This window comes from Pelobates fuscus, chromosome 2 (genome assembly GCF_036172605.1).
Source record: "Pelobates fuscus isolate aPelFus1 chromosome 2, aPelFus1.pri, whole genome shotgun sequence".
Taxonomy (NCBI): domain Eukaryota; kingdom Metazoa; phylum Chordata; class Amphibia; order Anura; family Pelobatidae; genus Pelobates; species Pelobates fuscus.
In genome coordinates this window covers 379,559,762-379,584,260 of record NC_086318.1, presented here as the reverse complement: position 1 = coordinate 379,584,260, position 24,499 = coordinate 379,559,762, and the positions used below count along the sequence as shown (strand labels likewise).

The 24,499-nt window shown below is 42.8% G+C and overlaps 1 protein-coding gene across 1 annotated transcript in view; it reads right to left on the bottom strand.

Moving 5' to 3' along the window:
• Nucleotides 1–14,013: 14,013 nt before the first annotated feature.
• B3GNT2 (UDP-GlcNAc:betaGal beta-1,3-N-acetylglucosaminyltransferase 2) overlaps nucleotides 14,014–24,499 on the bottom strand; it is an 86,066-nt gene continuing 75,580 nt past the window's right edge. The window contains exon 3 of the transcript XR_010086631.1: nucleotides 14,014–14,024. The gene's annotated coding sequence lies outside the window, so the exon portion shown is untranslated. The remainder of the gene's footprint in view (nucleotides 14,025–24,499) is intronic.

The window sequence follows — 24,499 nt, the reverse complement described above, 5'->3', positions numbered from 1 at the left end:
TAGGGGAAAGAGTATATCATGTACGAAACCCTGTTAACTTTGCATCACAGGGACCTCTGACAGTTTATTGATGACAGTTTGATGACCTCTGACAGTTTATTGATACATTTATACCAAATCAGCTGCTTAATGTTCTATACTTACAGTCAATTTCCTGTGGTCTATCCTGCTTAGTACCATGGAGATATAATTGTAAATCTTATCATGCTCATCATGCTCACTGGGTGAGCATGGAGAGAAATGTAATCCAGATTGGGTGAATGCCAATGGTCTCTGGCACACATTCTACAATGAACTACAACTCCCAATAATGCACATTTAATGCTGGATGACCATGATGTTTTATAGAGTTCACTATAGATTAAGGGTCAGAGCTCTCTGGTTCTCTCTACACAGATCATAGCCAATATGTTGCTTTTCCAATGTTTGCATTACGAAGTGGTGGTAATGTATTTTTTTATGGAAGCACGGGTAGAAGGACCGGTAGAGGACCTGGCTAGGAAGAGATGTATTTACACTATAGGTGGCCAGACTCAGCTGCTGTAACCAAAGTTTGTGTTTCAAAGTACTGTTTCTATATTTGTCTGTGTCTGAGTTCTGTGATGTTCTTGTGACAAGTTTATTTAGATCAGTAGAGTTTTCCTACTGGATTTGTTTAGCTCATCGAAAGAATTTGCATGTTTTGTACTTGCATGTCTAAGACCAAACACTGTGTAGCCTTATACATTCCCATTGTAGATTTTTTTTTTTTTTTTAAAGAAAACCAGCCATTGGTTTGAATTAAAACTAAGTGAACAAGGAAGCCAGGCAACATCTGTAGCGATCGTTTACATACGAATCCACGGTAATTTGGTGTAAATGAAGAAGAATCTGGTGTTTTATGTAAGGTGCTTTACACATATTGTGCAGTTAGTTGCTATTTTTTCTCAGTCATCCTCTCAACATTCTAATAAGTAGCAGCATGCCGCTCACAATACAACATTAAAGAGTCATTCCTTCCAGATAGAAGCCACATACAATGAAATCACAATAGGTGTCTCAGAAGGACACAACCACTTCCAAACTCAAAGGGCCAGACACTGCACCCACTAGCTCTATCATATTAGTAGTCTAATGTGAGGAAAATGGAAAAGCTCTCTCTGCTCTGCTGCGGAATGACTGAAAGTATATCATAATTAGGGCCTTTGTATATTATTGTGATTCACCAGATGAAGGTTCTAAAAAGGAACATCTTCTACCCTCTCTAAAGTGAACACAACCAGACTTGTTCCACCTGGACACCTAAAGACAGAGAAGAATAATGTGTGTGGCGGCAGCTCCGGTATTGTGTATTACCACTATATTTAATCGGATGACTACTATGAGCAATCTTTTTCTTATCTGCAGTTCTCATCCTGCTCAGTGTCCTGTCGTGGTTTCCCTTGTGGTTGTCCGAGAGCGCATTATTGATTCTGGTAATTCTGGTTATTTGACTTTGGCATTGTTTTTGACTTGCCTGTTTTCTGGCATCCCTGTGTCTCTTTGTGAATCCCTTGACCTCGGCTATTCCTGACTATTCTTTGGTACATTAGTCCGACCATTCTAAGGTCCGGTATACGTTACCTATCAGTCCTCAGTGTTACACAATTCTACGTGCTGGATCACACTGTAATCCTGACATATAGAATTTTCTGAGGACCTTGCACACACACTTTTTCAGGGAGTACTCTAACTATGGTGCTTCAAAACAGGGAGGGCCGCAGCCCAGACAAATCCAGTGGAACAAAAAAGTAGGCTTGGGCACATCCATAATTTTTTTTTATTATTCTTCTTTATTTTTTAGTGCAGAGAAAATACAATACGGTTCACAGTGCCACGACAGCAGAGCCAACCAAGATATACATGCAGTTGTACAGTGCCATGTCACATAAAAGAAATGCACATTTTTAATTTTTTTAAACTCGCTTTTACATTGTAGTTACGTGGCTACCCTGCACAATGCTAGTGATCAGCTTGTATACAAGAGAAACTTGACGCGGGGGGGGGGGGGGGGGGGGGGTGAGTGGTTATTCAGGCTAATGTTTCAAGACGTTCATTCTAGGTTTGCTTAAGACCTAGGTTTCATTAGGCAAGTGAATAATTTGCAGTTATACAGGCTTATGATTATATGGGACAATTGCTTATCTTAAGGTGATTATTCAAATAGGGAGATATTATACCACCAGGCAGGTTTTCGCTTGTTAGGTTGTTATCTACACTAGGGCATCAAGACCATCCCTAACTGTAGCCTCGGTTATAGCACCAGTGGTGGACATGTCTGTTTGGTTGTACCCACAGCCAGGGTCCCTGTTGTTACGGCTATCAGCAACTGGTCCAGTAGCTTCTGCTTTAGGTGCTGTCTGTCGTAAGGAGCTGGGGTACCTGTCAGTTTTGGCATCAGGGATGATGGTAAGCAGTGTCCTTTTTTCCGGCATTTAATTAGTCCTCGTAGAACACCTCTGTGTCCTTTGCGTTCTTGGGACCCACTGCAGGTCAGAGTGTCTGCGGATCTCTATGGATTTTCTTTCCCTGCTGGTACGCGGGTATGAGTATGACGCTTTACAGGTCGCAGTGATCAGGTGTGGGCCCCGCTGTAATGGGGTAGTCGTTTGGGCACTGCCTCTGTGTTGGTCCGCGGTGTGCATTATAGGGAGCTCTGGTGAGGCGTGCTCAGGTTAGATAGGCGCTGGGTGGGTCTGCTTGCGGTGTGGGTAGTCGGCAGAACGGCAGGTCTCCGCTGCTGCCCCGACGTGCATATAAATATCCTGGGTGGTCGTGGCTCGGGCCATGTGCCGCTGGTGCTTTCTCAGCGCGCCTTCTTCTTCGGTCAGCAGCCTAGGTGCATCTCCGTCCGCCATTTTTTCAGGGCCGCGTGGTGGCTGTCAGCGCTGAGTCACCCAAAAAGCTCTGCCAGGTTGTTGCCTGCCCGATGGAGGCCGGGATAACCCCCACCAGCCCAGAGGGGGGGTGAACATGGCCGGGGACCCCGTAGTTGGTGCTGTTTTCAGTCAATACAGGGGCGGAGAGCGAGGCAGCGGCCGTCCGCCCCACTCCCCTCCCGGTCAGGTCTCAGTCTCCCCAGCCCCGGAGCCTCTCACCAGGACCCGGTCCACCCGTTCTTAGGTTCTCCAGCTTCACCAGGACACTCCAGGACCCAGGTATCTCACACTCCCAGGGGGTTCCAGGCTGGTTTTGGTGTTTTTTTTGCCCATTATTAGTTAGTTCCCCTGGAGCTATTGCGACTAGCATGAAAATCTGCTAACAGTTTAAATGAAGTATGTTTTCAAATATTTTTTGAAGGAGTGTAGACTGGGTGAAAGTCTATTGGAGAAGGGAAGGGAGTTCCACAGAAATGTGCAGCCCTGGAGAAGTCTTGGAGGCAAGCATCAGATGTGGGAGTACAGACAGAGGATAGACCAGCAGGTGAGACACATGACTGGAAAGTTAACTTCAATGGGTACACGTTATTTAGGAAGGATAGGAAAAACAAGAAGGATGGTGGGGTATGTTTGTATGTCAACCATGAGTTAAAGTCAAATCTTAGGCATGTGGAGTGTGACGAGGTTCATGGGTAGATTGGGGCAAACGTCTGCTTGGGGCAAACGAAGGAAAATCAATTATTGGTTGGGATATGTTATAACTAGTACTTCCGCAAGGGGAATCAAGTTTTTGAATGTATTAAATGACATCTTCATGTCACAACTGGTATATGCACCAACTAGAAAGGATGCTTAGCTGGATCTCGTTATAACAAACAATGTTGATCTTTTGACCAACATTCAAGTAGGGGAGCATTTGGGAAATAGTGATCACAATATGGTAATTTTTTTAAATAAACTCTAAAAAGCAAGAGCATGTGGGGATACTAAAACAAATACTTTTTAAAAAGCCAATTTCAATAAGAATAGGGCAGCTCTACAACACATCGACTGGCATAAACTCCTTAGTGTAAAAAACACTGAGGATAAATAGAAACTATTCCAACAAATATTAGAAAGGTACAATTCTCAGTATGTACCATTGGGTGATAAATATAAAAGAAACAAATTTAAACCAATGTGGCTTAGCAGAGAAGTAAAACAAGAGATTAAAAATAAGAAAAGGGCATTTAAACCCCTTAAGGACCGGCCTGTTTTGGCCATGTTGTACGTTAAGGACCAGGGCTCTTTTACTACTTTTGTGGTGTTTAGCTGTAATTTTCCTTTCTCTCATTTACTGTTCCCATACAAGTTATATATTGTTTTTTTCAGGACAAAAATGGCTTTATTTACATACCATTATTTGTATCATGTCATATAATTTACTTTAAAAAAAAAAAAAAATTGTGAAAAATTGGAAAAAAACATGTTTTTTTTACTTTTGCGTGAAAAATCTTTTATAAAAGCTAATGAAAAAAGCTGCTAAATAGATTCAAAATTTTGTCCTGAGTTTAAAAACCCAGACCACTTCAATGAGCTGGAATGGTATCCCTTTAGATCAATAATTTCAGTCTATCACATAATTTACTCAATATTCTGTAACAACCCAATATCTTATCACAAGATGTAGCTCAAATATCGAATACTTCTGTAGTTTTATTTTCTATTCAATATGTTATCTCTTGTGAGAAATGACTTACAAATAATACTGACTCTTTGAACAATGTATACACATAAGATACCAAAGTCAAAACCAAGAGGGGACACTAATAATTTGAACTAGGGGGTCAGGTAATGTGCTGCCATTGTCTGTCTGATGCCAGCATGCTGTGCATACTGGTGTCAGACAACAAATTTGCACAGAATTCACACAAGCCACTTGGAATTCTTGTTCTGGGCTGACTGGCACCTCTTAATTTTGATCTTTGTTTAGCAGATAACTCCCCTATTTGCTATCTTCATGCTGGATTGGCATTTTTAAGGACACCAAATAAGGGACCAATCTGCTAAACAGCACCCTAATTGTATATCCTAAATATGGAATTCCACATAAAGGTACCAATTTAGAGAATTATCTAGTAAACAGATGAAAGAACAAAATTTAAAACGTTATTTTCTTATTTTGATATTTCAGTTATTTAATACAGGGTTCTGCAAAATGTAACCCTCCAGATGTTGCTTAACTACAACACTTACAATTATCTGGCTATCTATTTCATTCAAAGATTCATGGGTATTGTAGTTCAGCAGCATCTGGAGGGCCAGAGTTTGGAGTCCCATTGTTTAGTAGATAACTCATTTATTTGTTATTCATATGTAGAGTTGACATATTTAAAGACACCAAATAAGGGATCTATCTGTCTCTTTCACTGTCTCTCCCCCTCTTCCCCGAGATCGGACACAGAGATATTTTGGCAGAGTAGGCGCCTGAAGTGGAAATAGGCAGGTGCCTTTTCTGCCCAGTTTCTTGTTCTCAAATTGCCCCCCTGTAGCGACACCATAGCGTACAAAGCGTTTATGCATTATGCACTATGTATCTTATCTCATCATCATCTCGTGAGACCAAGACCCACCAAATTCAACCCATGTCTTGATTGCCCCATCTGCTAACTTATTTCACTGCCTTTGGGACTTTCCAGTATTATTTCTCTATTCAGAAACCAACTATAATTATATGACACCAGAAATGGCACTTTTAAGCATTTTGCCTCGAGGAAAAAACATTGAAAAAAAGATGACAATGCTGGCAGCTGTGTCTTATCATATTATGTATTTCGTGGGTGGACTACTGAAGACTCAGACTATTTCAAAAACTGCTCTTTGGATCTAGTCATAGTCAAAGAAAATGTGACGAAAAAATCTTGTAGATGTGGGAGCTGTAGAAAAACTACTTTGAGACAATGAGGATTATTGACTAAAGAGGGAATGAAAACATAAATTGCGACATAGTTAAAAGAGCTTATTTGCAAAAATTCTGAATTTCAACTATAGTAAATGTGACTAAATTAGCCTAAATTTCATAATTTGGCTTTCAAGTCACTATATTTTACTGTTTAGTGAATAAACCCCCTTAGACTTAATATAACATTTGCCACCACTTTTTTCTATTTGACCGGAATCGTGCAAATAACCATACTAACCTAACCATTCCACGGCTGAGATTTAAACCTGACATTTGCTGACCATTGTATACACTGACCATTTCCAGTGGCAGCAAGTCAGGCAGCTGTTTTTATTGAGTGGTAATCATAACTTACAAGTAGGTCAAAATACAATGAGACCAATATAAAAGGCAAGTCAAATTGCATTAAAATACATGTACAGACTACAATAGACAGTCTGGACACTCATTATTTTAAGACAGTTGTGAGATGATGCAATACATGGTCAGTATTGATGTAGAATTATTAAAAAATCTTTATTGTACTTGTATTGAATTATTGCACTAACTCCATTTTAACCTGATGCTGTGACAAATCCTCCATTTTGTCCTCCTAACCTGACTTCTTCAATCCTCCATTTTGTCCTCATAACCTGACTTCTCCATATGAAAACTACATTACATGACAGAATTGCTCAGCACATCTAACACAATAGACAAAGACTGTATTTTTCCATAAAGATATGACTAACCCAGGAACTGCTGAATTTCCCCTAACTCGCAACATAGTATAAATTGAAGGCCATGAGAACACTGTAGTAATGAAATGTTCTATTCATAAGAGACCTTGCACCTGACCACGAGATCTGACATCACCGACCGTGTAAAATGACGCTCAAGACCCCCTTGTCCCCACCCGTGTCCAAAATAATACCACCTCTTGGTGGGTGGACACGAAGCTAACCACTTAGTTTTTGATCCAATTAATAATATTGATGGGTGGACACTGATATAGTCACATAACATTTAATCCAATTAATGATGTTTATTTGTTATTATCTGATATTCAATGATGATGTCATTTTGCCTTTAAAAAGATCTGCATAACTGTTTTCCAGTCAGATTGCATTAAATTTTCTGAAGTGCTTTTAACCTGAACTCCATGTGTCAGTGTGAGCTTACTTCTGCGTATACGCAATTTAATCATCTCAGATTTGGACAGGAACAGATAGACATTTAAACATATTTGTTTATTTCTAAATTAATCTACATCAATTTGGCGCTTTCCAACGTGGGGCATCGGGCTATGTCTGGCCGGTGAGCCGTCCTAAGGAAGATGCTGTTGGACGGGGGAATCCTGGGGGAAGGAAAGGAGATTGATCACCTCCAGGTACACGGTAGAGACTTCTGCAGAGCCACCGGTATGTTCCGGCCCCTTTGATTGACCCGTCCACGTGTCTGTGACTGCTTCCCGGGAAGACATCAAAGACAGGTAATATCTTGCCCGGTGTCTCGTTACTCACTTGTTTACCTGCATTTAGTCTATCTGTTGCCTGGGTATGTTTGAATTGTTTGCCTGTTTCCCCATTTTGAGATAAAGGGGGGTGGACCTGCAGGGGATTTGCCTGGGGTTCTCTGTTTTGCTTGTTTTCCCCTTTTGGGGATAAAGGGGGGTGGACCTGAGGGGACTTGCCTGGGTCTTCAGTTTGTCTGTCTATCTGTTTGTATTTTACCCCTTTTGGGATAAAGGGGGGTGGACCTGAGGGGATTTGCCTGGGTCTTCTGTTGCCTGTTTTACTCCTTTTAGGAACCACGGTGCTGTGGTTGTAGGGAAAAAGGGGGGTTGACCTGTGGATGTGTTCCTGGGGGTCTTCTTTGCCTGTTTTACTCTTTTAGGAGCCTCGTGGCTGGGGCTGTATGGAAAAAGAGGTGTGTTGGATCTGTGGAGATTGTGTAGACTCATAGTTTCCTGGGGATCCTTCTTGTGTCACTTTGATAGCCTAGCTAGCTTCTCTGTGCACGTAACTCTGCTTGCAGAGTGGTGGTACCCTCCAACTTTGAGCGCTGAGCTGGAGCCATTCCAATTTTTAGCATATTTGGTGGATGAATTCGGGCAGGCATTGCTGTCTTCATCGCCACGTGGTAGTGAGACCTGTAAGTGGGTTTTTATAGGGGCACTACGAGGGTGAGGGTAGCGCAGACACTATTAGTGGGCTGCTGTGACGAGGGAGGCTGGCGGAACTCGGACCGGTGTCAGTTGTTTTCCGCGGCCGCAGGTAGTGGAGACACTACGAGGTTGAGGGAGGTGACTTTGGAGTAAGCACACGAGTAAAGGAAAGGAATTACTGTTGATTTTATTTGAACTGTAATGCATGCACTGTATTTCAACTGTATTGTTGTCTTGTTTGTTTAATGAGGAGTCTCATGAACTCCTGTGTCTGTCTCTAAGGATTTTCCTTACCTTTTTATCTTTTCTACACTTCCTATACTATTACACTATCCTCTACTATTTCTCTTGTGAGAGAAGTGATTGGTCACACACTTCTCACCCCACTCCAATCCGTGGCTACCACCTCGGGTACACGGAATTAGTGACTAGTCTGCGTTTTGGGAAGATGCACTTGGAGGGACCCACCCTTTCTGAGTGGCAGCTGACCATTGTAGATAATCTGTTTAATCTTCTTTCCCCTATATCTGGGATGCCTGTATAGGAGGGGAATGGAACAAGGTTAGGAAAGCCCAATAAGGACTGGCTAGCGCGTGTGATCTAGTTGAAAAGATTGCATTAAATTTTCTGAAGTGCTTTTAACCTGAACTCCATGTGTCAGTGTGAGCTTACTTCTGCGTATACGCAATTTAATCATCTCAGATTTGGACAGGAACAGATAGACATTTAAACATATTTGTTTATTTCTAAATTAATCTACATCAATTTGGCGCAAAGCTTCACGGGCTGTTAAATGTATAATGCTTTCATTTGTCAGCTGAAATGCCCTAAAAGAAAATGGCCCCTAGAACAAAAGAAGGTTGTCCTTAAAGAGACACGTCAGTCCTGGCTCCTGCCCTCACTCTGCCCTTAGTGAAGTCATATCCGCCCATATATCGTGTCAATTCTGGCCATCCAAGGCTGACGAGATCTACTTCTACCACGCTCATCCTATCCTAAGACATGCTGTCTTCCTTAATTCCCATATATTATGAACAAAAAGTTACAATTACTAAAATTATCCTACTATTAGTTTCCCTATATCAGGAAAAGTGTCTGTGAACAAGTGTGTTTGAACTTTGTAAAAAAAAAATAAAAAATTGATAACATGCTGGAAGAGGGGTTATCTTAAAGAACATTTACTATAAAAAGTTTCTAATAAACAAAGATTTCTTGACCAGTTAACATTATAAGCATAACTATTAACAAGTGAATAAGCCAAGTTTAAAGACTGACTAACATAATTTTTGTTGTAAGCCCAGATATTTTATTATTGCATATGCATAGGAATTGAGACTTTGGGCATTATAGTGTATTAATTCTAAGATCTGTTACTAGCAGCAAGTGCTTAGCCTTATGCCTATCCCACGCATGCTTAAACACTTCTACTGAGTTAACCTCTACCACTACAGTTGGAAGGCTATTCCATGTATCCACTACCCTCTCAGTAATGTAATGCTTCCTGATATTATTTTTAAACCTTTGTCCCTCTATTTTTGAGACTATGTCCTCTTGTTATGGTAGTTTTCCTTCTTTTAAATATAGTCTCCACTTTTACTGTGTTGTTTCCCTTTATGTATTTAAAATGCTTTTATCATATTTCCCCTGTCTCGTCTTTTCACCAAGCTATACCTGTCAAGATCCTTTCACCTTTCCTGGTGAATTTTACCCTGCAATCCATGAACCAGTTTAATAGCCCTTCTTTGAACTCTCTCTAAGGTATCCATATCCTTCTGAAGATATGGTCTCCAGTACTGTATCCAGTACTCTGCACTTCCCTCTTCCTACTGCTAATACCTCTCCCTATGCAACCAAGCATTCTGCTAGCATTCCCTGCTGCTCTATTACATTGTACATTGACATTAACAGCCAGAAACTGGAGAACAAGAAATGTGAATTAATGTATAGCCATTTATAAGCTTAACAAAATCTCCATTATCTTTTCCATCTATTTTGCAGAAGGCAATGTTATTTGTCTATTTTGTATGTTTTAAATATACATTATCAGTGAAGAGTAGAATAAATTTTATCCCATTTGCGAGACATAAAAATTGTGATAATGTATATTTGTGATATAAGTAGAAATTACATTTTGAGATGTTAGATATAAATTATTAAATTAAGAACGAGAGTCAGGGATAGCGTCTGTCTCCGCGGGCACAAGACCCCGTGTGGAGAAGTGGTGGGCAAGCCATCATGGGCCACCCATGGGAGTGAAACGTTCGAGGCTTGTGGAGACAAGATGAGCATGTTAGCCTTTTATTATTTTTCTCTAGGGAAAGCATAGGGCCAGTTAATAGTTGTTGTACATGGGCTATTTGCAGCCTCCATTGCATTTCTACCTAGTCTTGATTTCTGATGTATCCTCCATTGCTACATCACCTGTCTGCTCCCTTACCTGCCCACCCCCGCTTATTCCTCCCACCGATCCCTCCCCTTCATCTACAGTCCCCCACTTTCCCCTACTGCCCCTCCCTCTACTCCACCTTCTCCTCCTCCTACTCCTTCTTCCTGCTCTTACTCCTCCCTCCTCTTCCTACTCCTCCCTCTACTCCACTTTCTCCTCCTACTCCTTCCTCTACTCCACCTTCTCCTCTTTCCTCCTCCTTCTCCTCTACCCCCCCCTACCCCTTCCTCCTGCTCTTACTCCTCCCTCCTCTTCCTACTCCTCCCTCTATTTCTCCTTCTCCTCCTCCTACTCCTCCCTTCTACTCCACCTTCTCCTCTCTCCTCCTACTTCTCCTCTATTCCTCCTTCTCCTCCTCCTACTCCTCCCTCTACTCCGCCTTCTCCTCCTCCTACTCCACCTTCTTCCCTCTCACTCTATCCACTACTCATTCTTCCATCTCCCCACCACCATATCTATATCCTTTATATGCTTCCTCCCTTCTTATTCCTTACCAATTTCCTCCGCTCATAGACAACTCTGCCTCTACCTGACAACATTATATTTTGAAGAAAGGTTGCTCTGGCCACTCTTCCGCCACTTCCCAGGGGGGAATACCACACTAACGAAAAATTAAAATTATTCAGACATGAAAGAACTGTTTTGGGCACTCTCAAGGAAATAGTGCGGTCCTGACCCAGATTCCCATGGAAGTAAGACACCTGTAAGGGAGGTGGCTGTCCCTCATGTTTTTTCTTCACTAAGCCCCCAGAAATCTCATGAAAGGAACACATGAAACACTAACAATCAATTTGCAACTCTCTACAGAGGGGGGTCAGCGAGAGAACTGTAAATAGAAAGACAAATACCCCCCAATCTCACACAGAAATAGGTGAGGAAACCTCTTCTACTGCTCCTCATGGTTGCTTTGAACAGATGAAAGAAGAAACAAGACACCTTTCAACAGAGCATGCAGTAGCTTTACCAGATCCTGACTCCACTCTGTTTGCGGATAATGAGGAAAGGTACCATACTGGATTTGCTGTTGCTACAGAAGATCAGGTACGTCAAGCACCTTCACTTTCCTCACTCACATCTGCTCAAGACGCTGAATTGACAGCCTTCTCAGTGGCATACAAAATGCCTGAAGGAAGACATGCCAATATCTACACTGACTCAAGATATGCCCTGGGTGCAGCACATTATTTTGGATCAATCTGGAAGATAAGAAGCACCACTCAGCTGACTAAAAGCTGCCAACCAAGCCACAAGTGCACCAAGGGAAGTGGACAGAATGGTATCCGCTAAAGAAACTTCTATACTCACCATGTAGATCCTACCTACAGATCTCAAGCTTCTGAAAGAATGACAAACAGCTACTGACCCTGAAGAAATACAAAGCTGGAAAAACAGAAAGGGGCAACCCTTGAAGACGGGCTGTACTCCAACGCTCTCAAGCTCTGTTTACCCAAAAACATGTACTGGGCAGTGAGCCCATGGAACTTTATACCTATCCAAGACCCCCATGAACTCTTTGATCTCTAAATACTCCTAAGCACCTAGCTAACTCTCAATATCCCTTTCAAGAATCCAGGTGACAAAGAGCTACTGGGTCAAATATGCACTAGTTATAATAGACATTTTGTCAGGATGGCCAGAAGCCTAGCCGGTCATCAATGTGACAACCAAGACCATATACCCAATAGTGCATTGTGAAAGTTGCAGAGATCACTCAGTGGATTCATTGTTCCAGATTCAAGACTCTCTCTCTCTCTGCAACATGAGAAGTAACATTTGTTGATTTTGACACACTTTTGACTCTAAAGAAAAAAAGATACCAACAAGTAGGTGTTTGATGGCCATAATAATGCCTGACCACTTGCCATCGATGGAAAGCCGAGGACCCCAAAAGGAGACCTCGTGAAGCTAAAGCGATCCAAACGCCAAGCTCCCTCAGGATTATTTGCCCATCCTGAGTTTGTGGTGATATTAATATTGACTAAATGATCCGAGTCCACCTACGCTGGTGTAGCGTGGGACAGGTTTAATACTACAATGCATAAGCAAATGCGCCCTAGGCAAGGTTATTATGTCCATACACATAATACATGACAAGGTACTCTTGACACACCACATTCATGCTTCAGAACATAAAAAGGAGCACCCCTCTAAAGGGAGAGTTTGACATATATATATATATATATTGATGCCATAGGTGTGCCAAGGGGGGTACCAGATGATTTTGCAGTAAAAGGAAGGTTTGAGTCCATTTTCCCAATCGACACTGCTAATAATTATAATAATATTTTGATTTGCATTTATTATATCTATTGCAACCAACAACGTTTACCTGTCACCATGACTTGTTGTGCCTATATTCCAGATAACACAGGTCCATATGGTAATGTAAGCTCGTCTATTTATGATGTCCCTCTGAAGAACTAAGAAGACTTTAAGAACCGTTACTTCATAGGGTTTTGTGCCTTTGGGCTAACCTGTCCTCTGAAACTAACCAATAAAGTTTTTATCTCTTAGAATTTAACATTTCATAGGGGGGACTGATGTAGAATTATTAAAAAATCTTTATTGTACTTGTATTGAATTATTGCACTAACTCCATTTTAACCTGATGCTGTGACAAATCCTCCATTTTGTCCTCCTAACCTGACTTCTTCAATCCTCCATTTTGTCCTCATAACCTGACTTCTCCATATGAAAACTACATTACATGACAGAATTGCTCAGCACATCTAACACAATAGACAAAGACTGTATTTTTCCATAAAGATATGACTAACCCAGGAACTGCTGAATTTCCCCTAACTCGCAACATAGTATAAATTGAAGGCCATGAGAACACTGTAGTAATGAAATGTTCTATTCATAAGAGACCTTGCACCTGACCACGAGATCTGACATCACCGACCGTGTAAAATGACGCTCAAGACCCCCTTGTCCCCACCCGTGTCCAAAATAATACCACCTCTTGGTGGGTGGACACGAAGCTAACCACTTAGTTTTTGATCCAATTAATAATATTGATGGGTGGACACTGATATAGTCACATAACATTTATTCCAATTAATGATGTTTATTTGTTATTATCTGATATTCAATGATGATGTCATTTTGCCTTTAAAAAGATCTGCATAACTGTTTTCCAGTCAGATTGCATTAAATTTTCTGAAGTGCTTTTAACCTGAACTCCATGTGTCAGTGTGAGCTTACTTCTGCGTATACGCAATTTAATCATCTCAGATTTGGACAGGAACAGATAGACATTTAAACATATTTGTTTATTTCTAAATTAATCTACATCAGTATGATAAGCACTGGTAATTAAACCACCAAGTAAAAACATGAAGGAATATACTTAATGGTCAGAAAAATACAAAAGTAAAGACAAAATGCAACAAAATATACAGGTGTATCAGCAAAATGGTCAATTCCAGGCAGAAGACCTCTAAAAAGGCAGCCAATACCTAGGCTTTGTTTGTACAATAGTACTGTAGGAGGTGGTGGACTCAACAAGAACCAGTATAATAAGCACAGCAATGCTCCCCAACCACACAACTCCAGCTCTAAGATATAACGGAAACCAACACACAATGCCAACTGACCTTACCATACCAAATGCCCAGGTCTTAGTCGTGAGATAATTCAATATAGCAAAGAACCTGCCCAGGTTGTGGATGGTGTTTGGGGTTAGTTCCTCTTTTGGTTCCCAAACTAGGTAGGGAACAAAAGGCTGAAGCGCCACCAGGAGCCAGCTTCACATCAGATAAGGTAAGTTGGAGTCCCGCTCACCATGTCTTCACCAAAATCTTGTGCAAATATCATTGAATGCCGACAGAAAGGCTTTGTCTGCCTCCGCAATGTCTTCTCCACTGGTATCTGTGGTAAAGATGGATCAGCGGCCCAGGATGGTAATCATAAGACATGTTTACTGGTGGAAACCAGGGTTACCTCCACCAGGCCCAGGATGGTAATCAACAGACATCTTTACTGGTGGAAACCAGGATAACCCCCACCAGGCCCAGGATGGTAATCATAAAACATCTTTACTGGTGGACACCAGGATAACCCCCACCAGGCCCAGGATGGTAATCATAAAACATCTTTACTGGTGGAACCCAGGATAAGCCCCACCAGGCTCAGGATGGTAATCATAAGACATCTTTACTGGTGGAAACCAGGATAACCCCCACCAGGCCCAGGATGGTAATCATAAGACATCTTTACTGGTGGAAACCAGGATAACCCCCACCAGGCCCAGGATGGTAATCATAAAACATCTTTACTGGTGGAACCCAGGATAACCCCCACCAGGCTCAGGATGGTAATCATAAGACATCTTTACTGGTGGAAACAAGGATAACCCTCACCAGTTGTGTTTTGCACTGCATATGCATAGCCATACTTCAATAAAAATGTATACATGGGGAAAAAAATTGTAAACATAATTTTTTAAGGAGCGCTCACTTTTTCTTTCTATAGATTTATTATTTCGAACACAGCAGGGCATTTCATTAGGTGAAAGGATGGGTAAATGGAGTTAAGGGGGCACTCAAGACCCCTAAATCACTTTTCACGTTTTCAAAATTCGTTTATGTGTGACTCTTGTGTCCTCTTTTATTTTTTTTACAAAAAGTGCAGATTTCAATACAAATTGGCACTTTTATGAATCCACTTTGTAACCCCCCCTCCACAACCCCCTCCAATGCAGCAGATAATTGGTCCTGTTACTTCCTGGTTTGGTTAGCTCAGTGGGGCTACTAACTAATGTATTTTTTATTTTGGCAGTGGAGTGGGTTTTAAGTGGGTAGCACCTTACATCTAAGAGGAAGCAGTGCCCCACCATCTTTATATTTCACTAGCCTTCACAGTAAGTGACACTGACTCAGTTAGCGCCATCAGCTCCCAACAGACCAACAGAAAGTGAAGTGATATATTTTGCTAAATATACTGTGCCCCCAATGCAGCACCTCTGCAGCACTATTCTTAATACTAGTCCTCGCAGAGACGGCTGATTGCCAGAACATGCTTACTCTGTATACACTGCTTGTTTCAAACCAAGATAAAGCAAAATGGAATATTGATGGAGAGAAGAAAAATGACTGCTGGGAAATAGAAAGTATTGTGTTGATCATTGGTGTGACAAACTCCCCTCTCCAAGTGAGTTTGCCATGTGCTCCTGGAGGAGCCTGCTTGCCAGCCTCCTGCCCACAGACTATGGGCCCTGCAGGGAAACATGTAAAACCAAACTTGACCGACCGTTAGCACTGATTTCATGGAACTATTTTGGGCATAGTACCACATGCATGTCGATCAAAATTATAACTTCCTGGAAATTCATGAACCCCTGAACTGATCTGGGTGATTTTCTGACACGTTGGTCAACCAGATCAGGGCTATCATGGGATGTAACATTTGTGGGGATATCATGTGTTTTGGGGGACTTTTGGGACTTTTTAGAAATGTTTTTTTTTCTGTGCTTGGAGATAATTGGATTAGAATTAGTACAGTTACTGATCCAATTATCTCCCATGCAGAGGGGAGGGTTTGTGTGTCATGTGTGGGATTGCCTTACATTGTAAATGTGTTATTATTGGTTTGTAAGTTTGTGTCCCTGTCCCCAACAAGGTCCATGTGGGCATACACCTTGCTTGGAGATTGTCATAAAAGGCCAGTGTGGCACCATTAAAATCTATTCCAGACGGAGCCTGACCTTCATGCAGCTCAGACGTGTTGCACAGAAGCTCCTGAGATTTTGGCTGTTTCGGGACGACTTAACCCAGTTCACAAGCCACACTAACTGCCACATGAGCAACACCTGAGTCAGGGATCTCCGGACGAGCAAATAGAACCGTCGATCGGCTCATAACTCCACCAGGAACCCGAATCCTGGCCGCAGCCTGCTGTGGAGGGAGCTGGGAAGAGGTGGCCGATCTTCCCACTCTGCACCTTACAGTGGGGTTGCACACATGTCCTAGCCCCCCCCCTTGGACCGGCGGGAGTCATCCCGGTCCCCAAGGGGGGGGGTCAGCCAAACTAGTGGTGTGTTGCATACCACCTACCCCCTGCTGCTCTTCGGTTGCCTCTAACCTGCCGCGACCCTCCAAAATGGTGGATGGACTCCAAACTACCACAGGGGGCCATGGCCCACAAGGGCAGTCACCGCACAGTGCCATCCCACCCATTATGCAGCGGTTGGACGACATCTTTCAAGCCTTTTGGCGCAAACTGCAGGAAAGAACCAAAGCCCACCCATCTCACCCGCAAGAGAGAAGGCAGAACGGACTCCCTCAGGGAAAAACTACACCGCAAGCGACGACCCACCCTGCAATTACCCTACCTGGGTTGAGAGCACTCCGAGGCATTGCCTCAAGGCACCGACCACGCAGGCTAAAGTTTTCCCGCAGGAAGCGGGCAACTACTACCAAATACTCCAGCCACCCCAAACAGGGGAAAGACTTGGTACCAGAGTGTCTCCAGGTCTGAGGAATACGGGTTCTAGCTCTCCTTACTGCTCGGGGCTGGAGGGAAGCCCGGAACTGTCACACTGATATGGGCTGCGTACTAACTCCTCATCCAACACCAACCCCACCGCCTAAAGGGATTGGATGATCGATGAAATGAACCCCTACATGTGACAGGCTGGATCACATGCTGACCGACATCATTTACCTGGCGCAACACTACCCAAGCGACATGTTTGAGAGATATGCTTATTCTTATGTTTATTTTACATGATCTTAGCAATAATCTTACAACATACGTAACATAAGGGAGGTACGGGGGGCTGACCTCAGTGGTTCCAATCGTTGTCTTAAATATGTCTATGTTTAATCCTATATCAGTTATGATTTTGTTTAGCAACAGTACGTAAGAGCCAGAAGCCTGACTATATGATACTACACTAGAATTGCTAGCCTAACTGTATGTAAAGACACTACTCTTAGTGACGAGCTACCATAAATCAATGTTTAGACATACACACTCAACCTAGGGTTCTTGCCATACACACTTGGCAACGCATCTTACTGCTATTAACATGTCTATATTCTGCTTCATAACTTTAGTATATCAATCAGCCAACCTAGTGATACCGGAGAAACTGACAGAAGCCAAGCACAGAGAGATGGACACAGGTTTCTTCAGGAAGGAAGAGATTCTTTATTCGGTTCACCAATCGGGACTCAGAGGGACTAATGTCACCAAAATACAGCAAGTTCTGAGCCCCGGACAATAATGCAGGCTCCTTATATAGGCATATAACTCCTCCCATATTAAGCTCCACCCGCACATTCTCTTGACCAATCAATACAAATAAGAATTAACTTCCTGCTTGACCGCATGGCCTGTCCAGCACAATGGAGGAGGGGAATACTGATACCGGAGAAACTGACGGAAGCCAAGCACAGAGAGATGGACACAGGTTTCTTCAGGAAGGAAGAGATTCTTTATTGGATCACCGATCGGGACTCAGAGGGACTAGCGTCACCAAAATACAGCAAAGTCTGAGTACTGAATACATAGAGTACATTCCTTATATAGCACTGTAGCTCCTCCCACAATTAACTACACCCACACATACCCTTAACCTATTTAATAAATAGAGTCTAAACTCATCCATCCGGTCTAACCACGTGGCTCATCTGATACAAAGGAGAGGGACGCGTAATTCCAGTTCTTACATTCCTGCACCTGGTCAGTACAGTGATGACAGTATCTTAGCTACGTGTAATTAACCAACTGATACTACAAACACATATACATACATATGCCTTGTGGCAATCTTAGCCTGCTAAACTTGTATTTTACTGGAATTACATCACATTCCCCCCTTTGATGCCTCTGATATTTCACAATTACTTGAGGCATCACTTAACCTTGGTTTGCATATACCTCAGGTTACCATGAACCAGACCAGACTTTTCTTATGATGTGAATCTTTTCAACACTCATCTTCCTGCATAGTTTCTCCCTGATCTAAAGCCTTATACTTATATATGGCCATTATCTGTGCAGCAGCCTTCCTCTCTGCTATACTTCCTATCAGGCTTTGCACAGACCTAACTACTAAGGGTATAAGACACGGTAGGAGTAGACACAACAGTAAAATCAGTAGGACTCCACCTACCACTGCCTTAAGCCCTCCAAACCACTCATACCAGCTACCAAACCAACTACTTGGATTGTACCCTTTCCATACCTGAGTAGGCACATGCGCTAGTTTAACCATATGGCTAGTAAGCTCAGCTATTGCTTGCCCTTCGTCATCTATTTGAAGACAGCAATTACTTAGGTTAAACTTCCCACATACACCTCCCTCTACTGCCAAAAGGTAATCCAAGGCTAATCTATTTTGGTAGACTGCTGTCCTCATCCTGGTGTTATGCTTCGCTAGAAGATTGAGCGCTTGTGATGTCTCATTTGTGATAATCTCAACCACCGCCTGTAATCTTATAATACGGTTGAGCATATAAATTGGGGTTCTATAACCAAAGGTACCATCCTCAGCCCACGTGGCTGGCCCATAGTAATCTATAATACGCTGGGGAGGCCATTCATTATCTTCCCAGGTGCCTATCTCTAAGGGTCCCCTTTTCTTCCTATGATTCACATCATACACTTTAACACCTAAAGTCTCACCTGTTTCAATTGGTAACAAGAAGAAGGATGGTTTGAGCATACCCAACACACATGCCCCTTCCCAGTCCTGTGGCAGCTCCGAATAGGCTTTCTTACCACAGATCCAGTACAAATTTGCTGGGGCTCTCCAAGTAGATGTGATGGATAGATCAAACCACACATCCTTTAAATTGGCATATCTAGCAAACGGGTTAGATGGTTCTGAGACATTTGAAGCCGACCACCAAGTTGTATTCTTTGTATCATCATCATAAGCTTTTTGCCCTAGACAAGTTAATTCTCCTACAGAAGTATTATACATTATTCCTTTCCTTGCTATGCAAACATAACCTATGATGGAGGTCTTTAATCTCCACTCAGATTTACCTCTAACACTCAAATGATAATCGGCTTGTGTAGATATTAGTTGGTCAACTGCCTCAGAACCGGACATTACCTCCTTTGCTTCCCAAGGCCATTGGTCTCCCATGTTAGTACCTCCACACACATAGCAGTTGGTAACATTAAGACTACCGGCAATACTTTCAGCTAGATCAATGCTGATCTAGCTCATCTCTATACTATCTATACTCATCTCTTCGTAAAAGGAATGGTATACTTGATGAGTCTGGGAGGATACCGTATCAGTCTCTATCCCTATAAATAATATTGTCCCAGGGTCTAAACCCGTCCCGTATATTTGAAACCCAAATAAATTACCATATTTATCTAAGAACTTGTCGGGGTTATTTATAAGAATATGGACTGGATTGCATTCCATAGACTTACAGTATGGATTGGTAGGCAACTTAGTCACTATCATGTCTTTATCTACTGTCTGTCCCCAAGTCGCCCACCCCACACAAGACCAATATGGACAAAAGTTATAATCTCTATTTGGGCATCTAGGACTTACATATTTATTTTTGCTACTGGGACAAATATATTTATCGTTAGACCCATACGTCCTCTCCCATTTAAGATCCCCACATACATTCCACGGTTTTCTACCACTTGATATCGCCTTACATGCATCAAATAGCAGAACACCCGAAGAATGTACGGATTCTAACACCGTCTTATTAATTAGGGTCCCCTGAGGATCTCCATTCCTGAGAGTCAACCAAATTGTACGAGGTTGATACTCTGGACTGAAGCACTTAGGTTCTCCTACTCCTAAATGGCACACACTATATTCTATATTTAAGTATCTACATCTCGATACATCTCCTTTACACTCGTATTGTGAATGCCAGATTAGGGTTTGGGAAATATGGTTACCTGTTCTCGTAGTCTTAATGCATACCTCACAGCTAGGAGTGTCGGTACCTCTACCTTCCTGAATATAAAAACACATATAAATAAACACTATCAAAAGCACATCTTTCGCCGTCATCCTCAGTCTTCGTCCGTGCGATGGAACCTCAGCTTCCAGGATGTGAGGGCTGCAGGGAATGGAGTTCTGCTCATCTTCACAGGTGTCCCTTCGAGACTTTCCTGGCTTATACACTATGTGATGGTAAGCGGACAGGCTTTATTATGGCCTTCTCACTCACACCTGTAACAATAAAATTTGTAATCCACAATAATTCCTCGTTACTCCGACTGAGTAGTGCGTTTTAACCGGATCTTGCAGGGATTCTCTGGATCTGCTGTAATTTGCCAAGAATCGACTGCTGCTGGTTTAACCCTGGAGTGATGTATCCACGGAGTCACTTCTGCTACTTTTATCGCTGTAGGGGTAGACAAAAGAACAACATAAGGACCTCTCCACTTGGGCCCTAACGGTACATTATTCCACTCTTTAATCCACACTTGATCTCCTGGATGATAACTATGAACAGGGGGATAAATATTCACAGGTAATCTATCTTGTACCCATTTCTGTACCTCCTCCATAGTCTTACCCAACTCTACAACCTGCTGCCGGGTAATTCCTTCTCCCAACTGACTCAAGTCCCCCCTTAAGTTACCAAGTACGGGAGGTGGTCGCCCATACATGATTTCAAAAGGAGAGAGGCCCATCCTTCTGGTAGGGGTACTGCGGATTCGCAATAAAGCTATGGGTAAGAGAACGTTCCACTTAAGTTGGGTTTCCTGACACATTTTAGCCAACTGGTTCTTTATAGTTCTATTCATTCTCTCTACCTTACCAGAACTCTGGGGTCTATATGCAGTATGAAGCCTCCACTTTATACCAAGCATATGAGTCAGTTGTTGTAGGCACTGGTGAACAAAAGCTGGACCATTGTCCGATCCTATAGAACAGGGTAGTCCATATCGGGGTATTATTTCTCGTAGCAGGAATCTCACAACTTCTCCTGCTTTCTCTGTACGAGTAGGACATGCTTCTACCCAGCCTGAATAGGTGCACACAATTACCAGCAGGTAACGATGTCCACCCGACTTAGGCATCACTGTAAAGTCTATTTGTAGATCGGACATGGGGAGTCCCCCCATAAACTGAACTCCTGGTGGCTTTACTGGTCCTTGTCTTGCATTATTCTTAGCACACGTTACACATCTGCGTACAATGGCCTGAGTCAAGTTGGACAATCTTGGTATGTAGAAATGTTTTCTAAGAGATTCTTCAGTACTGTCTCTCCCAGAATGTGTCCCGTTGTGATAGTTTTGGACAATTTCTACTGCTAGTGATGCTGGTATAACTATTCTTCCATCTTCTAGCTGATACCACTTGTTCTCCAAATACTTTCCCGGTTCAGTCTTTAACCACTCCTCTTCTTGAGCTGTATAAACTGGAGTCCATTGGGACAGTGGAGTTGGTATAAGAGCAGCTATATGCCCCACATACTCCTGTCTTCCTGATTCAGCAGCACGCTTAGCTGCACTATCTGCCATCCGATTTCCCTTGGTTACATCACCATCTCCTCTCAGATGCGCTCGACAATGTATGATACCGACTTCTTTCGGCTCCCACACTGCTTCCAATAGTTGTAGGATTTCAGCTGCGTACTTGATTTCTTTGCCTTCTGAATTCAGTAGTCCTCTTTCTTTATACAAAGCTCCGTGGGCATGAGTGGTTAAAAACGCATACTTAGAGTCCGTATAGATATTTACTCTTAAACCTTCAGCCAATTGTAACGCTCGTGTTAGTGCTATTAATTCTGCCTTTTGTGCTGATGTTCCTTTCGCCAGTGGCCGAGCTTCTATCACCTTGTCTATTGTTGTCACTGCATATCCTGCATAGCGGATCCCTTCTTTCACATAACTACTGCCGTCGGTGTAATATTGAACATCGGGGTTCTGGATGGGAAAATCACGAAGATCTGGTCTACTTGAAAATACTTCATCCATTACTTCCAAACAATCATGTTGACTTTCAGTAGGTTGCGGCAAAAGGGTAGCTGGATTTAAGGTGTTTACAGTCTCTAAATGCACTCTTGGGTTTTCACACAACATTGCTTGATACTTGGTCATACGGCTGTTACTAAACCAATGATTTCCTTTGTAATCCAACAACGTCTGTACTGCATGTGGGACTCGTACATAAAGTTCTTGACCCAGAGTGAGTTTATCGGCTTCAGCTACTAGCAGGGCGGCTGCAGCTACGGCTCTTAGACAAGGTGGAAGTCCGCTGGCCACTGCATCCAGTTGCTTAGACATGTAGGCAACAGGTCTTTGCCATGATCCCAAGTACTGTGTCAATACTCCCACAGCCATTCTTCTTTGCTCGTGTACATATAAGTAGAATGGTCGTGTGTGATCAGGTAGACCTAATGCTGGGGCACTCATCAAAGCCTTCTTCACATCTTCAAATGCCGTTTGCTGTTCTTGGGTCCATAGGAAGGGGTCGTGCTCTGTACCTTTGATAGCTGCGTACAGAGGTTTTGCTAGTATCGCATAACTGGGAATCCATATCCTACAGAAGCCTGCTGCCCCCAAGAATTCTCGCACTTGTCTTCTATTCTTGGGTATTGGTATTTGGCAGACAGCTTCTTTTCTCTCTGGCCCCATAATTCTTTGACCTTCAGAGATATGGAATCCTAGATACTTGACAGTTGGCAAACACAACTGAGCCTTCTTTCTAGACACCTTGTATCCTGCCTTCCAGAGAATGTGTAGTAGATCGTGCGTTGCTTGCTGACAGATTTCTTTTGTAACTGCTGCTATCAACAAGTCATCTACATACTGTAACAATACACACTCTCCTGGGATGGACTCGAAATCCAATAGATCTTGACTTAGGGCTGAACCAAATAGGGTAGGTGAATTTTTAAACCCTTGGGGCAGTCTTGTCCAAGTCATTTGGCGTTTTGAGCCCGTTACAGCGTTCTCCCATTGGAAAGCGAAAATACATTGACTTTCTGCGGCAATTCGGAGGCAAAAGAAGGCATCTTTGAGATCTAAGACTGTGAAGTAAGTAGCCCCGCCCGGAATTAAAGCAAGCAGGTTATATGGATTGGGTACAACTGGATGTATGCTAACAACCGCATCATTGACTGCTCTTAAGTCCTGCACAGGTCGATACTCATCTGTGCCGGGCTTTTGAACAGGCAGCAATGGGGTGTTCCAGGGGGAAGTACAGAATTTTAGGATACCATACCGTATGAACTTATCCAGATAGGATTGGATGTTCTTCTTAGCCTTCTGCGGAATGTGATATTGTCTTAGGCTCACTGGATAAACCCCATGTTTCAGTTCAATTTTTATTGGTGGAATATTGCGGGCCAGTCCTGGTGGGTTGTTCTCTGCCCAAACTCCTGGTATGTTAAACAATGTCTCATCACTCCTAGGGTTTTGGCTAGTCAACACTGTATAAAGTCGCCACTCTTCTTCCTTTGGTACGGATAAAGTCATAATACCTGAAGGTCCATTAAACTTTAAAGATGTTGTTCCATCTGGTAGGAACGTAATCTGCGCTTGTAATTTGGATAGCATATCACGTCCCAGCAATTGGACTGGACATTCAGGCATATAAAGGAATTGGTGTTTTACTACGTGGCCTCCCAATGTACAGAGTCGACTTTTAAGAACCGGTCTTTCAGCACTTCTTCCAGTTGCTCCTATCACAGTAATAGTCCTTCCAGATGGAGGAGCAACTAGATTAGTCACCACTGAATGTTCAGCACCAGTGTCGATCATGAACGCACTCCTTTTTCCCCCTATTGATACATCGACCATAGGCTCCGCTCGACCAAGGGGGATGGAGCCCGGTCGGTATCAATAGTCCTCCATGACCGTGTCAGCCAATCCTACAAAGTCCCTACCTTCTCTATCGCGGGACCTTTGCGCTGCTGGAATATACCTGTCTTCCCTAACACTTCCTCTGTTCCCATTACTCCCTCTATAACCATTACTCCCTCCGGGGCCTCCTCTACCTCTCGCTCTGCCTCTAAAGTTTCCGTAGCCTGCCCTGGGTTGGTCTCTCTCGTACTGCTCTCTTTGCGGACATTCGTTCCTCCAATGCCCTTCTTCCTTGCAATACGCACACTGAT